Source organism: Dipodomys spectabilis, unplaced genomic scaffold (genome assembly GCF_019054845.1).
Source record: "Dipodomys spectabilis isolate Male_0828 unplaced genomic scaffold, ASM1905484v1 ptg001944l, whole genome shotgun sequence".
In the NCBI taxonomy this organism is placed as follows: domain Eukaryota; kingdom Metazoa; phylum Chordata; class Mammalia; order Rodentia; family Heteromyidae; genus Dipodomys; species Dipodomys spectabilis.
Window position 1 is genome coordinate 1 of NW_024872621.1, and position 15,143 is coordinate 15,143.

At 36.9% G+C, this 15,143-nt stretch overlaps 1 non-coding gene across 1 annotated transcript; it reads left to right on the top strand.

The window, feature by feature from the left end:
• The first annotated feature begins 3,743 nt into the window (after nucleotides 1–3,743).
• LOC122103155 lies at nucleotides 3,744–3,850 on the top strand. The gene has a single exon (XR_006146714.1). It is a non-coding gene; the product is annotated as a U6 spliceosomal RNA (small nuclear RNA).
• The last annotated feature ends 11,293 nt before the right edge of the window (nucleotides 3,851–15,143 follow it).

Sequence of the window (15,143 nt, forward strand, 5' to 3'; positions counted from 1 at the left end):
GTTTGCTTTGTGACCTAAAATGTGGTCTATGTTAGAAAATGTTCCATGTGCTGCTCAGAAAGCAAACTTCTGAAGCTGCTGGGTGAAATATTCAGTAGATGGCTGTAACAACTAGTTGATCTGTGCAGTTGTTTAGATCTGCGGTTTCTCTGTTGAGGTTTTGCCGAGTTGATCTATCTAGTGGGAAGATTGGTGTGTTAAAATCCTCAACAATTAATTTCTTTGGATCTATGTGGGATTTGAGGGAAAGTAGTGTTTATTGGATAAATTTGGGTGCTCCGTTGTTTGGCGAATAGATATTTAGAATTGTAATATGCTCCTGAAGGAGAGATCCCTTAATTAGTATGTAGCGACCTTCTTTATCTCTTCTCACAAATTTGAATTTGAAGTTCTTTTATCTGATATTAGGATTGTAACTATCGACTATTTATGGGGGAGGCTTGCTTGGTAGATTTTGTTCCAGACTTTAACATTGAAAATGTGTTTGTTTTACTGGCAAGATGTGACTTCTGAAGGCACCAGATAGAAAGATCTTGTTTGTTAATCCAACTAGAGAGTCTATGTCACTTAATTGGAGAGTTAAGTCCATTAATAATGAGAGATAGGACTGAGAGGTATTTGGGAGTTCCTGCCTTGCTATCCACCTTCTTGGGGCTCCTAAAACTGGGTTCTTCCTATGGTTCTTGGATTCTCAGTGTGGGTGCAGTTTCTTGCCCTTTATTATGGTCTTGTTGGTTTTCTATTTGTAGGACATCTTTAAGAATCTTTTGTAGGGTTGGTTTCGTGGAGATGTATTGTTTCAATTTTTCTTTGCTATGGAAGGTTTTTATTTGGCCTTCAGTTATGAAGGAGAGTTTAGCGGGGTAGAGTATTCTTCCTTGATAGTTGTTTGTTTCTAGGGGGTGGCATACATCATTCCAGGCTCTTCTTGCCTTGATTGTCTCTGCTGAGTAATCTGTGGTGTTTCTAATTGGTTTCCCTTTATAAGTTATTCATCTTTTCTCCTTCACAGCTTTAAGGATCTTTTCCTTGGTCTGAGTTGATCCTGTGTGGATTATAATGTGACAGTGGGATTTCCTATTCTGGTCTGGTCTATTTGGAATTCTAAAAGCTTCTTGTATCTGAATAGACCTATCTTTTTGCATGCTTGGGAAGTTCTCTGCTAGGATCCTGTTAAACAAATTTCCTAGACCATTAACTTCTGTTTCTAGGTGCTCCTCTACACCCATTATCCTCAGATTAGGCCTTCTGATGGTGTCTTCCAAGTGTTGGATAGATCTATCATATTTCTTGGACTTGTCTTGGATGGTTGTATGTTCTTTCTCTATAATATCTAGGCTGTCTTCAATCCCCGAGATTCGATCTCCTGCATCCTCTAACCTGCTGTCAAGACTTTCTACTTTAATTTTAAATTCTTCTCCTTCTAATTAGTCAGCTTTGATGGCTTCAAATCCTTTGTTGCAGCTTTGTTTTAGATCTTGAATGAACGTCTTTACTTCCTTAATTGGGTGTTCAATGTTTATTCTAAAATCACTTAGTTGATTGTTTATGGTTTCCTTGGACTCCCATTCCTTCTGTTGGGTTCCATTCAGCTTTCCCTTTGTGGTCTCCCTGACTTCCCTCAGCTCTTTTTTAATGGCTCCCATGAATGCCTTTAGTGATCTTTGTGTATACTCATCCTGCTCTATCAATTTCTGTATTACTCTTTGCTTAGCTTCCTGATGTTCATGCCATTCCTGTAGTTCACTTTGCGTGTTCTCAGCCTGCTCACACCATTCCTGCCTTTCTCTTAGAGTATTCTCAAGCTGCTCACGCAAATCCTGTATCATTTTTTGAGTAGCTTCCTCACGCTCATGATATTCTTGTATAAATCTTTGGATTGCCTCTTTTCTCTCCCTATCACTCTCATACAGAGTCCTTTGTAAGTTTTCAATTTTTTCCTACATTGACCTTTTGTTTGCCTCCTCTCTCTCCCTATCACGCTCATACAGAGTCCTTTGTATGTTTTCAATATTTTCATTTATCATGTTTGCCAGCAGTGGATTATTCATTATCTGTTCTGTTACCTGATTATCATGAGTGGGAGTGGAGATACCCGGACTTGCCATTTTTCTTGTGTTTTTCCAGCTTACACTGCCCATTTGGGATGAAAATAACACCAGTTTTTTGCTAGAACACTTTCTTAAGGCAAGCATCAACCAAAGTCTGTATTTGCATAGTCAATATTCTGCAGATACAGTCTAGTTCAACAGATACATCTATTCAACATTTAACAACTATATATTAATGGGGTGCGAACCATGAAGAAGAATTTGGTAAACCATAAATTATTAGGTTTAGGGAGAGATGTGGGTTAACAATAGGAATAGAATGATGTGGGAATGTACAGGGAGAGTTAACTGAGTCCTAATCTCAAAGAAGGAAATAAGTTGGATAGTATGAAAGTAGAGAGCGAAAAAAAAGAAGAAAGGAAAGGGAAAAAAGTGACCAAGAAAAATAGAAAAGTAAAAATTTAAAATATGAAGCAGAAATGAATACAAACTATTCAGAGAAGAACGTGAATATAATGAGAGACGGGGGGAATATAAAGGAGATTTGAAAAATTTAAAAATAAAAATACTTAAAGTATTATATAGGTATAAAGAGGTAGTACTGCTATTAAGGAATTTAAGTCTAAGAAGTTTTTAATTGAGTAATGAATTTGTGGATTAAGTGTGTACACAATGGGGGATAAGGTCTACTAATCGACTACGGGTTTATCTGAGGATGTGCAGAACAACAATTAAATCGCATAAAGAAGAACGAAAGAGAAGAAAAGGTGAAAAGGATAAGAAAGAAAGAAGAAAAGATCAGAAGTTCAGTAGAGCTAAACAAAAAACAAAAAGAATTTTTTTTAAAAGAAAAGAAAGAAACACGCACACACACATATACCCCTAAAATAAAAATTATAAGAGGAAAAAAAGTTACTAGAAAACAATTTATTTCAAAAAAGGTAAAAATTAAAAATTTAAAAAAAGTTTTAGAAAAATGTTTTTATAAAAGGTACCAAAAAAAAAAAGAAAAAAATTTTTTGTTAGGGGTCGGAAAAATCATGTATCTCCCTTATGTCCATAACCAGCCTCTTGTTGGAGTCTCTGGTCTGCTTGTGGTGTTTGATTTTCCTGTGGCTTGGTTGGTTTCTTAAGTCAGTTTGTTTGAACAGGCAGAAAAATGCTCTGCTTTACCCAGGATTTTGTGATCCTCCTCCCAGATTAGTTCAATGGAAGGGAGATATGCTTTGAGTATCACAAAAGAGGGAGAAGGCTTTTTCCTCAAGTTTGGAGATGCTGTGATGAGGCTAGGTTCTGGGTAGAGTTGAGGACTTTCAGCAAACATTAGCTTTTCCCGGGGGCTAGTTTGTGAGAAACTCCCAGAGCCCAGCCTGGAGCCACTCTCCGGGTTTATGTTTACTGAATTTCAATTGATTGTCCAGGCTGCTAAAGGGAAGGGCAGCCTCTGGCTCTGATTACCCAGTGAAGAAAGCCACTCCTATGGCTGGCGCCCGAGCTGGGTGACTTTTCTCTGGGTGGAGCTGAGTCTGGCAGGTCAGCTTAGGTTCTTGTGACCTGCTAAATGACTCCAGTTTTCTTCCAAGGCTTAAGTTGGAGCTAGCAGCTCCATCGAGCATTGTCAGTATCCAAGATGGAGATCTCTAGTACTGGAGGGTGAGGGAAGGCCTTCCCTCCTCTGCTCCCTGAGAAGCAGTGAGGAAGCATCATATACACTAAATTTGGAATGATACCGAGAAGATTAACATTGCCCTTGCTTAAGGATGACAGGCAAACTCCTGTCATTCCATCGCCTAATTTGTTAGGAAATGGAAAGGCTTCGGAAATAGATTATGAAGTGTAGTAAGCCAAGTCCAAATAAACATAGGTCCCATGGTTTCCCTAATTTTCAATAACTAATATATGTCTGGGATAAGCAGAAAAGGTCAAAAGCTATGAGCATATGACCAGATAAGATTATGTTAAGGGAAATGAACCGAAGTTAGTGACACAAGTGGTTTTTTCTTTCTTGCTATTGTTTCTCACATATTTATAACATACAGTGTGGTTTTGTTTTGTTTTTTTTTTTGCTTCTTTATATGTTCCGACCCCATGTTATAACACCTGTTTTCACTGTATTTGAAGTTGGTGCGCCTACATCTTGTCTATAGTCTCTTCTAATTTGTGGATGGGAAGAAGAAAAAGAAAATGCTTAAATAGGGATACAGGTTCACCCATTGTAACAATGAGATGCACAAGACACTATGTTGTAAAATGAACTTTACAATTGAGGCAGGGGAAGGGAGGAGGTGAGTGGACTTGTGGAGGTGGAAGGGAAGGGATAGTAGGGGAATAATAAAGGAGGAGTTAACAATGCTTGTTAGGAAATGTACTCATTGCCTTGCTCGTGTAACTGTGACCCTTCTGTACAGCATTTTTGCAATGAAAACATATAAAAATGTTCTGAGATGGAAGAGTTTATTTCCTTTATTTCACTCATAATATAGTTAAGAAATTAATGAAAAACACTGATATGAAGGTATTTTGAATAAATTTTGAATAAAGTGTGCCCACACACTTGCATGTGTGTTGGTATGCTCAGAGTTTGAAATCAGGGCTTCAAGGTCTTGCTAGTCCTTTTCGCTCTATTAGTGAGCTACTAAATGAGCTACATCTCCATTCCTGGCCCTTTGCTAGTTCATTAAAATTTTTGAAAAATAATCTTATGAATTTATTTTGCCCTGATAGGCTTCCAACTGTTATCCACAGATCTTAGGCTCCTGAGTAGATATCCCCAGTAGTAGGATTACAGGCCTTATAAACCAGCAAAAGTCTTTCAGAATAATGTATAAAGTAGAAGAAAATTTACTTCACAGGGGCCTGTTTTATCATCTCCTACTTTTAAAACATTTTGGATTGGTTATATGTGAATTTATTTCGTTTTGGAATTGTTAAAAGACAGTAAGTTTTAGATATTTAAAAGTTTTAGTATATTTTAAAAAGGATACTGGAACTGTGGGACAGAAGAAATATGCTTTTCTTTGTACCTCAATTTATAAGCTCAGTTCTGTGCATGATAACCCAATGTCACCAAGACATTGTATACTATTATTTCTTGGACAATATGAATATTGAATTGAGAGTGTCATAGAATGAAGAGATTTTATCTACCTTTTGTGTATTGCTGAAAGACTTTTGGAAACTTTGACTCATTTTCTTCCTCACTCACTGTGTCTTTGGGCCATACACTTACTGCCTTTAATTACAATTTTTTCCAACACTAAAATGGTAATAACATTAGCATTATAGCAAATGTTATCTTAAGAATTAAAGGAAATAACACTTGCGAAATACTTAATATAAACTTGTATGGATGAGTTTGAGTTTAGCCAGCAGTCTTTTTTAAATACTAAATAAAATGTGATAAGTAGTACAGAAACCATTACATGTAGTGAGCAACCAGAACTAATATCTATTGACAATGCTCTGCTTCCAAGCAAGCCAGTTGGATAACTTCTCATGCTGTAAATCAAACTGGTTATCTTATGTCTTGTTAGAGTAAAAATACCAGAGACAGAACGATGAAGTTATCTTGTAGACTGAGATGAAATCCATATGAAAATGTGTAAAACTGATAAAACATAAAAGTATCTGACCAGTATAATGTGTTTTACAACTTTTAAGTTACATCGCAAAGATAAAGAAGACCTAGAAGAATGAATTCTTTTTCTGTTGTCCTATCATAGGTCCTTAGATGGATGAACTCTTACTCATTCTTATACAGGCATGATCTGATGAGAGGAACTGTATTTTTTGTTTGCTTCCTTCTATTTATTCTTCAGTTTGAAATTTGAACCATTGGGACTGAAAGAAACCAAGGGAAATTAGACAAACAGGCTTTGGAAAGAACAATCAATGTAAAATATATGAATTACAGCCTTGTAAAAGGTCTAACTAAATTGAGTTATATAGTCACAAGTGTAAACAGAAAATGATTTAAGCAATACCATCTTATTGAAAATTGAAAAATGTTATGAGTTGCTACATTTTTTTTTCTTTTCTACCTTCAATTAATTATTGATCTGGTTTAAAGAGCTTAAAGATGAGATTAACAAGGAAATGGATTAAAAATGGACAAACGGTCTGAATAGACATGTTCTCCATAAAGCCCTGAAAATCGCCTGTGGGTTTACAAAGTTGTGTTTAATACAACTTCTATGCTGGCTTAATGCTTTTTGAGTAGAAGTCATTCGAGAAATATAATTCAAAATTACTATGATACTACTTCATAACTATTATAACTCATAAAAAAATCAATGGAACCAGTTGTGGTGGTAAAGGCTTGTAATTCCAAGCATTTCGGAGGTTGGATTTAAGTCTAAGGCCAGTTTGGGTTACTGCAGATAGTATAAACCTGCCTTTTATTACCTTTGAACAAAAGGTAATAATGTTGGTGAGTGGGGAGAAAAGGAAATTTTCTACACTCTTAGTTAGTATTCTCATTGTAGAAACTAGTATGCAGGTTTCTAAAGAAATCCAAAGTTGAAATATCATCTGACCCACCAATCATGTGATTATTTCTCACTGGGTAATTCGTAAATATATTTATAGTTCATTCTTATTCACAACAGCCAAGATATAAGTCAGAGTTCAGTGTTCAACTACAGACTAATAAAGCAAATGTGATACATGCACAAATATCATCATCTGTTTCATCCTTAAAATAGAAAGAGACTTTCCCATTTGCCACAACTTACAATGACTTGAAAGTTGTATTGTAAATGAAGAAAAATGTTGTGTTCTGATCTTTGTAAACACACACACACACACACACACACACACACACACACACACACACCTCAAACATTAAGGCGGAATTTTTTTTAAAAAATTAAAGCAAAGTGTAACTTCTGGGGCATTTAGTTCACAATGTAGAAGATAGTGGATATACAGTATGACCAGGTATAGAGTTGTAATGTACAACATGAGGATACAGGGGACAACACCGGCCTTACATAGGAATGAAACTAAGTAAGTAGGAGTTGTTCTTCCTAGGGGAGCATTATTGTGTACATCAAGTATAATCTTAGTAGATGAGCAAAATAACTCAATAGCTATGTACATATGACCGTATAAGATGATTCTAAATGAAATGAACTCCAAGATATGTTCTTTGTTGTTGTTATTCTTAATGTACTACATGATTTATTTTTATCTTTTTTGTGTTTTCCCCACCTATGGGTTATCCCCGATAGTCACTGTATTTGATTTTGATACACTGGGTATTGTAAATATGTTGATCTAAACTGGGGAAGGGAAAGGGAAAAAACAAAATGGTGAGACAAAGGACAAAGGGGGAACCTCTGCAACAGTGATACTCACAAGACAATATTTTGGAAATAATCTTGGGAGGTGCATTGGGAGCGAAGAGGGAGAAAAATAAGGGAAGGGGAAACAAGTTAGAAAAGAAATAAATGCATTACCTTACTTACGTAACTATACCTCCTCTGTACACTACCTTGAAAATAAAATTTAAATAAAAAATAAAATATATGGGAGTAGCAATACAGTCGATGGGACTAGGGGAAATTCTGTACTACAAAAAGAAGAGTAGAACAACTGTGGAGAGCAGCAATTTAACATAGGAAGTAATAAACTAGCATACAGATTTTCAGCCTTATGTCAGTCACTAGAAAGGGAAAACAAAATGCATAATCAGCAAAATAATAGAGATAAAATAGAAAATTAAACAATTGAGGTGAAGAGATGACTTGGACCAAGAATAACAAATGACACAGTTAGGAAACAATAACAAGATGGTAAGTTTAATAAATATTAAATTAATTCTATTAAATGTAGTTTACATCACAATTTGTTAGAATGATAATTCACATCAGAGTTTAGTAGTATATAATTTTAATAATATATTAGTTATTATTGATTACTTCATATTGAATGTTTAATATATAATTTTAATTTCTGCCAGGTATAAAAAAGAAAAAAATGAAACTTATTTTAATAATATATTTCATGAATTGTGAAATTAGAAGCATTAGAATTTAAACAAATAATATATCATTATTGTTTCATTTCTGCGAATTAATGTAATAATTCAAAGTATCTTGTACTCAGCACTCATTTTAATATGAAATAATAAATTATTGCACATGTCTCAGTATTAGGTGGAAGAGTTCAGCATTGTGGTGAAATTCACACCACACAATACAGGAGGGATTACTCATCTCATCTAGCTTAAATGGTGGAAATTTGAATTCTACATGCATGTTAAATTCCTGCTCGGTGACATCTAAAAATTATATACAATCATATACAGGAGGACTATTTCAGATTATACTTAAACGTCATATTCATTAATTAAATTTTTATTATTTTGTACCAAATGAGTAGATGATGATGCATCTGTGCCAGATTATTCATATTGAGGCTTATTTTATATTTCTGACATTGTTTCTCCAGTTGGTTTTAATTTTCCGTAAGGGGTTAAGTGTATTATATTGGATATATGAAAGTAAACTGAATGTTTATTTCATTAATCCCTTGCCTCTTGTCTAATCCCAATATAATTTATCTATGTGTTTGAAGTAATGAAAATAACAACAGATATAAGCAAGATAAATCAGTCTTTAGTCGACAAGTATTTTCACATTTATTTTGATAGTTGGTCCTCTTTTACACTACAGAATATTATTCTTGGGAAAATGTGTTCCATGCTGGCCACAACTGCAGAATATTATGGTTTGATCTATAATAAGAGAAGGAAGGAAGGGGACCTTCCTTCCAAAATTCTGCTCCCTGGGATGTGAGCTGCTTTATGGTCCTGAATTGGAAATGAACATTTTTCACAGTCAATCTTGAAAAGCCATCTTGATAGACCATTTCTGTAAGTGGTTACAGAGGATTATTGATGCCTTTGCAAGGATGCCAGATTGCCTCATTTTGGGAAAATTTAAACAGGAATTTAGTCAGCTGTTTTTTGAATCTTTAGGAGAAAAATCCATTGACCCTAGGTCAGGGGACCACTGGGACCCAGAGAAGCTACTACCTTGAATAGTAATCCTACACTTCTAAAACAAACACAAAAAAACTACACCAAACAAATAAACAAAAACTCCAGTAAGCACAGCCAGTCAGGGCTGCTATCACAGCTGACACGAAGTCAGGGAAAAACAGAAACTGAAAGTCATTTAGCTGATGAATATATTTTTAATGAGGCAGACTCAAATGAATCTCCAGAGAGAATGTCAGAAAGACTGAACAGAAAAACTAAAATTGGTTACACAAAGATTCAAAAGTAGAATTCCTTGTAGAACAAATAAATCATAGAAAGCCTGTGTGTGTAAGAACAAGACAGCAGACCAAATTCCAGAAATCCACATTTTCTTAGAGGTCAGCCTAATAAATTATCAATGGAAATCTTTGAATTCTTAAATATTTGACCACATGTGGATGAAGGCTGAAGAGTGAAAATGTCATCACTCACATTAGGAAGTAATCAAGCAAAGATTTGTAATAAAAAGAGAAAACAATTATTCCAAAAGTGGGTCAAATTTGTTTTGATGTAACATTTCTTGATTTAGGTGCTAGCAATTTCCATACAATTGATTCAGTCCCACAGCTGAGTTGATACTGACTGTTGTATTCCTACATGAACTAAAAGAGAAAATTTACAAATGTCTGATGAAATGAGTTGAATGTGAAGTGTTCTATTAGTGATATCTGAGGTTTAGACACAAGTGAAGAGGTGGATTTTCTTTTCTAAAAATCCCCCATTTTTAGCCTGGGGCCACTGGCTCACAGCTGTAATCCTAGCTACTCAGGAAGCTGAGATCTGAGGACTGCAGTTCAAAAACAGCCTATGAAGGAAAGTCCCTGAGACTCTCATATCCATTTACCAACCAGAAAAACAGAAGTGACACTGTGGCTCAAGAGATAGAGCACTCACCTTGAGTTGAAGAGCTCAGGGACAGTGTCCAAGCGCAGACTTCAAGCCCCTGGAACAACAATAAAAAAAAATTAATATAACCAGTTCCTCTTATTCTTGATCTTCTCTAAGTAGGATCCATTTGATTAACTTCTATCCTACTGATTTGGTGGAGGTACATTGTTTCAAGTTTTCTTTGTCATGAAATATGTTTAAATATTCTTTAAATGTAAAGGAGAGTTTGGCTTGGGACCATATTCACGGTTGGTAGTTGTTTACCCTTACTGTTTGTAATACATCATGCCAGGCTCTCCTTTTTACCATATCAGTTAAGAAATCGGTATTTATTCTGACTGTATATCCTTTATAAATAATCAATCTTTTCTCTATGGCAGCTTTAATAATGCTTTCCTTGATCTTTATTGATCCTCTAATGGATTATGATGTGGTGGTGGATTGTTCATTTCTTGAATTCTGTTTGGTTTCTAAAGACTTCTCTTCTCTGAATGAGCCTATCTCTTTGGATGTTTGTCATGATCTCTGGTAGAATTCTGTAATAGGTTTCCCATTCATTTAGTTTCCTGCTCTTCTCCTTCTTGATACCTATCTCCCCGAAATTTGATCTTCTAACTGAGTCTTGAAGTTCTGGAAAGATCATTTCTTATCTATTGGATTTGTTCTAAATGATTATTTCCTTTTTCTAATTATGTCTACTCTGTCTTTGACCCTGAGATTTTCTTCTATGTCATCTATTTCCTGTGGAGACTTTCTATTTTGTTTTTGATTTCCCTGTCTTCAAATTAGAAGACAAAATTAGGTCAATTTTAGGGGTTCTATCTCTTTATTAATACTTTGCTTTAGGTCTTGTATGGACTTTGTGTACATTTTTTGGGGAGAGGGGGAGTTGCAAGGGTTGTTTCTTAGCTGTGTCTTCTCTCATATCTTTTAACGAGGCATCAATTTTAGTCTTGGACTCCCTTGTCTTCTCAGAATTTATTTATCTTTCTGTTTGTAGTATCCGTGAATTATTTAGCTAAACTTTGGTTGGTCTCATCTTGTTCTCAAATTTCCTTGTAGAGGTTTTCCATCTTTCCATTAATCACAATTTTCAGCTGTATATGTAACTATCTTCTAAGTCCTTGTAACTACCTTCTAGGTACTTGATTGTCTGTTCTAATGCCTGATTATTTACTGTGTGAATTATACTAGCTTGACATCACTTTTCTTGTATTTTCTCATTTGTTCTTTCCATTTGGAGATTTTCTTTTTGGGGGAGCTATGATCTTAATAGATGTCTCTCTATGTTCTTGGTTGATTTGTCAGGTGTTGGTTTGGTCTTCGGTTGTGATTTGTTTTTCTAGAATTAGGTTATTGTCTCGACCATTAAGTGTAGGAGCAGAAATCAGTTGTGGTGAGATGCTGTGATGTTAATACTTGTGGTTCCAGTGACAGTTTGAAATGTCCTATGGCCAACTAATCTTCGATAAGGGAGCTAAAATAATAGAATGGAAGAAAGTCAGCCTCTTCAGTAAATGGTGGTGGCAAAATTGGTTAACTACCTCTAGAAAACTAAAGCTAGATCCTTATATATCACCCTGCACCAGAATCAACTCCAAATGGATCAAAGACCTCAGAGTCAAAGCAGACTCTCTGAAAACATTACAGGATGGAATAGAAGAAACCCTACATCTCTTTAGCTCAGGCTGAAATTTTCTTAATAGAGACCCGGAAACACAACAAATCAAAGGAAGGTTGGACAAATTGGATTGCATGAAGTTGCAGAGCTTCTGCATGGCAAATGACATAGCTAGCAAGATCAATAGAAAGCTCACAGATTAGGAAAAGATCTTTACTAGCCATACAACAGACAAGGGTCTCATATCTAAAATATACTTGGAACTCAAAAAATTAAATCCCCCAACAACAAATCCTCAAAGAAACAATTGTCCAATAAATAAGTGGGCTAATTACTTAAAGAGAAACTTCTGTGAAGAAGAAAGAAGGATGGCCAATAGACACATGAAGAAATGCTCAACCTCTCTAGCCATAAAAGGAATGCAAATCAAAACAACATTGAGATACCACCTCACCCAAGTTAGAATGGCTATAACCAAGAACTCTAACAACAACAGATGCTGGAGGGCATGTGGAGAGAAGGGAACCTTACTTCATTGCTGGTGGGAGTGTAAACTTGTTCAACCACTTTGGAAAGCAGTATGGAGGTTCCTCTAAAGACTCCACACAGAGCTCCCCTATGACCAAGCAATCCCACTTTTGGGCATTTACCCAAATGTTTACAAACAAGACCACACTAAAGCTACCAGCACAACTATGTTTATTGCAGCATTATTTACCATAGCTAAGATATGGAACCAACCCAGATGCCCCTCAGTAGGTGAATGGATCAAGAAGATGTGGTGTATATACACAATGGAATTCTATGCCTCCATCAGAAAGAATGACATTGCCCCATTTGTTAGGAAATGGAAAGACTTGGAAAAAATTATTAAGCGAAGTAAGCCAGGCCCAAAGAAACATAGGCCCCATGGTTTCACTTATTTGCAATATCTAGTATATGTATGAGTCAAGTGGAAAAGGTCAGATAATGTGTTATTAGGAAAATGAAACCTAAGATATGTATTTAAATGTTTTTTTTTCTTTCATGCATTTGTTTCTAACGCATTTATAAGATTATTTCTTTGTTGCTTTGTATGTCCCTCCCCCACAGTATAACCCCTGCTTTCACTATATTTGATGTCGGTAGAATTTGTGGAGGAGATGTGGAAAAACAAGTCGTTTAAGGATACAGGTGGACCCGTTGCAACAATAAGAAGTACAAGTTTTCATGTCGAAAATAAAGTTTACAACTTTGGTGCGGGGTGTGGGGGGGAGGAGACTTGGGTGGGAGTGTGGGGTAGCTGGGAAGGGATGTGAAGGATAAACAAGGGAGGAGGCTGCAGTGCTTGATAAGAAATGTACTCATTATCTTGCTCATGTAATTGTAACCCCTCTGTACAGTATATTCACAAAAAATAAAAAATAAAATAAAATAAGTGAACTCATTACTTTGCCCATGTAATTGTAACCCCTCTGTATGGTATTTTCACAATTAAAATAATAATAAAAAATATTTAGGCTCAAAATGCAAGTAAAATTTAGACCTACATGCTGAGTAAGAGATATGATGAATGTGAAATAGAGGCTTGCTATTAACATGATTATTCGGTCATATGTAGGTTTAGGATTAGGCAAGATGTTACAGTTGGGGTTAGGATGAGAAAACGATGTAAGATATTGTGTAAAACTGCAACTTATTTTAAGAAGAATGAATGACATCAAAGTTAGAATGAATGAAAACCAGTGTCAGTGTTACTTTAAAAATTCAGATATCAGGGCTGGGAAGTTGGCTCAGTGGTAGAGCGCTTGCCTTGCATGCCTGAGGCCCTGGGTTCGATTCCTCAGCACCACATAAGAAAAAAGCCGGAAGTGGCGCTGAAGCTCAAGTGGTAGAGCGCTAGCCTTGAGCTGAGGAGCTGAGGGACAGTGCCCAGGCCCAGAGTTCAGGCCCCACGACCGGACCCCCCCCAAAAAATTCAGATATCATTTGGTTTAAAGTGTGAGTTACTGTTTTATTTCTTGTTAGGGTTAGGGAAGGATAAGCTTTAGGTTAAAATTTAGTTTTCCACTAAGAAGTAGAAGCAAAAAAAATGTGTGATTGAATTATATAGAGACAATTTTCCTTACATTAACCAGTTGGTGTTAATTCAGATTGAGATTATGATTAGGTTTCATGTTAAAGGGGGTTGAGGAAAGAGTAAAAAATGGATTAAACTGGTGGCTCACGCACATTATCCTAGTTACTCAGGAAGCTGAATTCTGAGGATGCAGTTCAAAGCCAGCCCAGGCAGGAAAACATTTTACATAAGTAATCTGCAGGAATATTTTCTAATCAGAGAGAGAGCTAGCACAGTGACAATATGGGTGATACCTGCTGCTCGGTTATTTTATTCTCTTTCTTCAGTGAGGAGTTCAGAAGAAATCCTGAGTTTAATGTTTTACAGATATAGTTCAGGATTTCTTTTTCATGAATCACACATGGGAAAGAACTAAATGCAACCTCACTTAATTAAAAAAAAGAATAGAAGCTATATTTATTTATATTACTGTGCATGAAGAAATTCTGGAGATTTCTGGATAATTCAGAGGGCCCCCATGCAGAAATACAGGACAAGACGAAAGTAAAACTCTTTTTAAATTATAATAGTTTATCATTGATGAAAAGTTTTAGTGGATGTCTTTCCTTTTTATTTCTTTTTTGCCAGTTATTCAGTGCTGCAGCAAGGCTGTGCCTTGGAGCATTTTTCACGTCACCGCGTGAAGCTCCATTTCTGTAGTTCCTGTGGGTGTGGGTGCCTCCTAAGAAATCGGGGGCCCCTAAGAAATGGGGCCCTTTCCCTTGCAGTGGATGTGCAGTGAGTGGATGTGTTTGCATGCTTTCCAGCATTGCCAGATGAGACCCACCCACCCTGCCCGTCTAACTTCCTTGTCTCTGTTGCTCCATTTCACCCAGGAGCTGGCAGGCATGGGGCTGGAGTTGAGACCACTGCTGTCCTCTCCTCTACCTGCTGTGCTGGTACTGGTGTGCAGTGGTCCTAATTATGTGGGCCATCCCAGGGAGACTCTGTTCTGGGGTCACTGCCTGCCCCCATGGGTGTGGGGTGGGGGGACAACATGTTTGTACACTGCACAATCCATGGGAGAAGGCAGGCTGCACATGCAGTCTGCCCCTTTGGGGCCAGGCAGCCCAGCCTTGGTTCACCTAATCAGTCTTTAAGGCAGTCTGGGAACTGGAGCCATGTTCTGGCCACTCTGCCAGCTGGCTGGTGACAGCTGCAGCAGCTCAGCAACCTGGTGCCCCTTCAGCATCTCTGTGGACCTCCATTTTATGGTCCCTGTGGACTCAGGTACAAGGCAATCCCTGCATATGCCCATCAGCGATAGAGAAGCCTGTACTTGCAGTGCACCAGCTGCAGCACCGGGGACCCGAAGCCCCTTTGGCTTTGCTGTGTAACCTCCTCCATTGTCCTTCTAGTCCACATGGGCCCAGCTCTCAGTGCCATTCTGGGGATGCTCCGTTTGGAGGCAATGAGCTCACCTCCTAACCTCACTGGGCT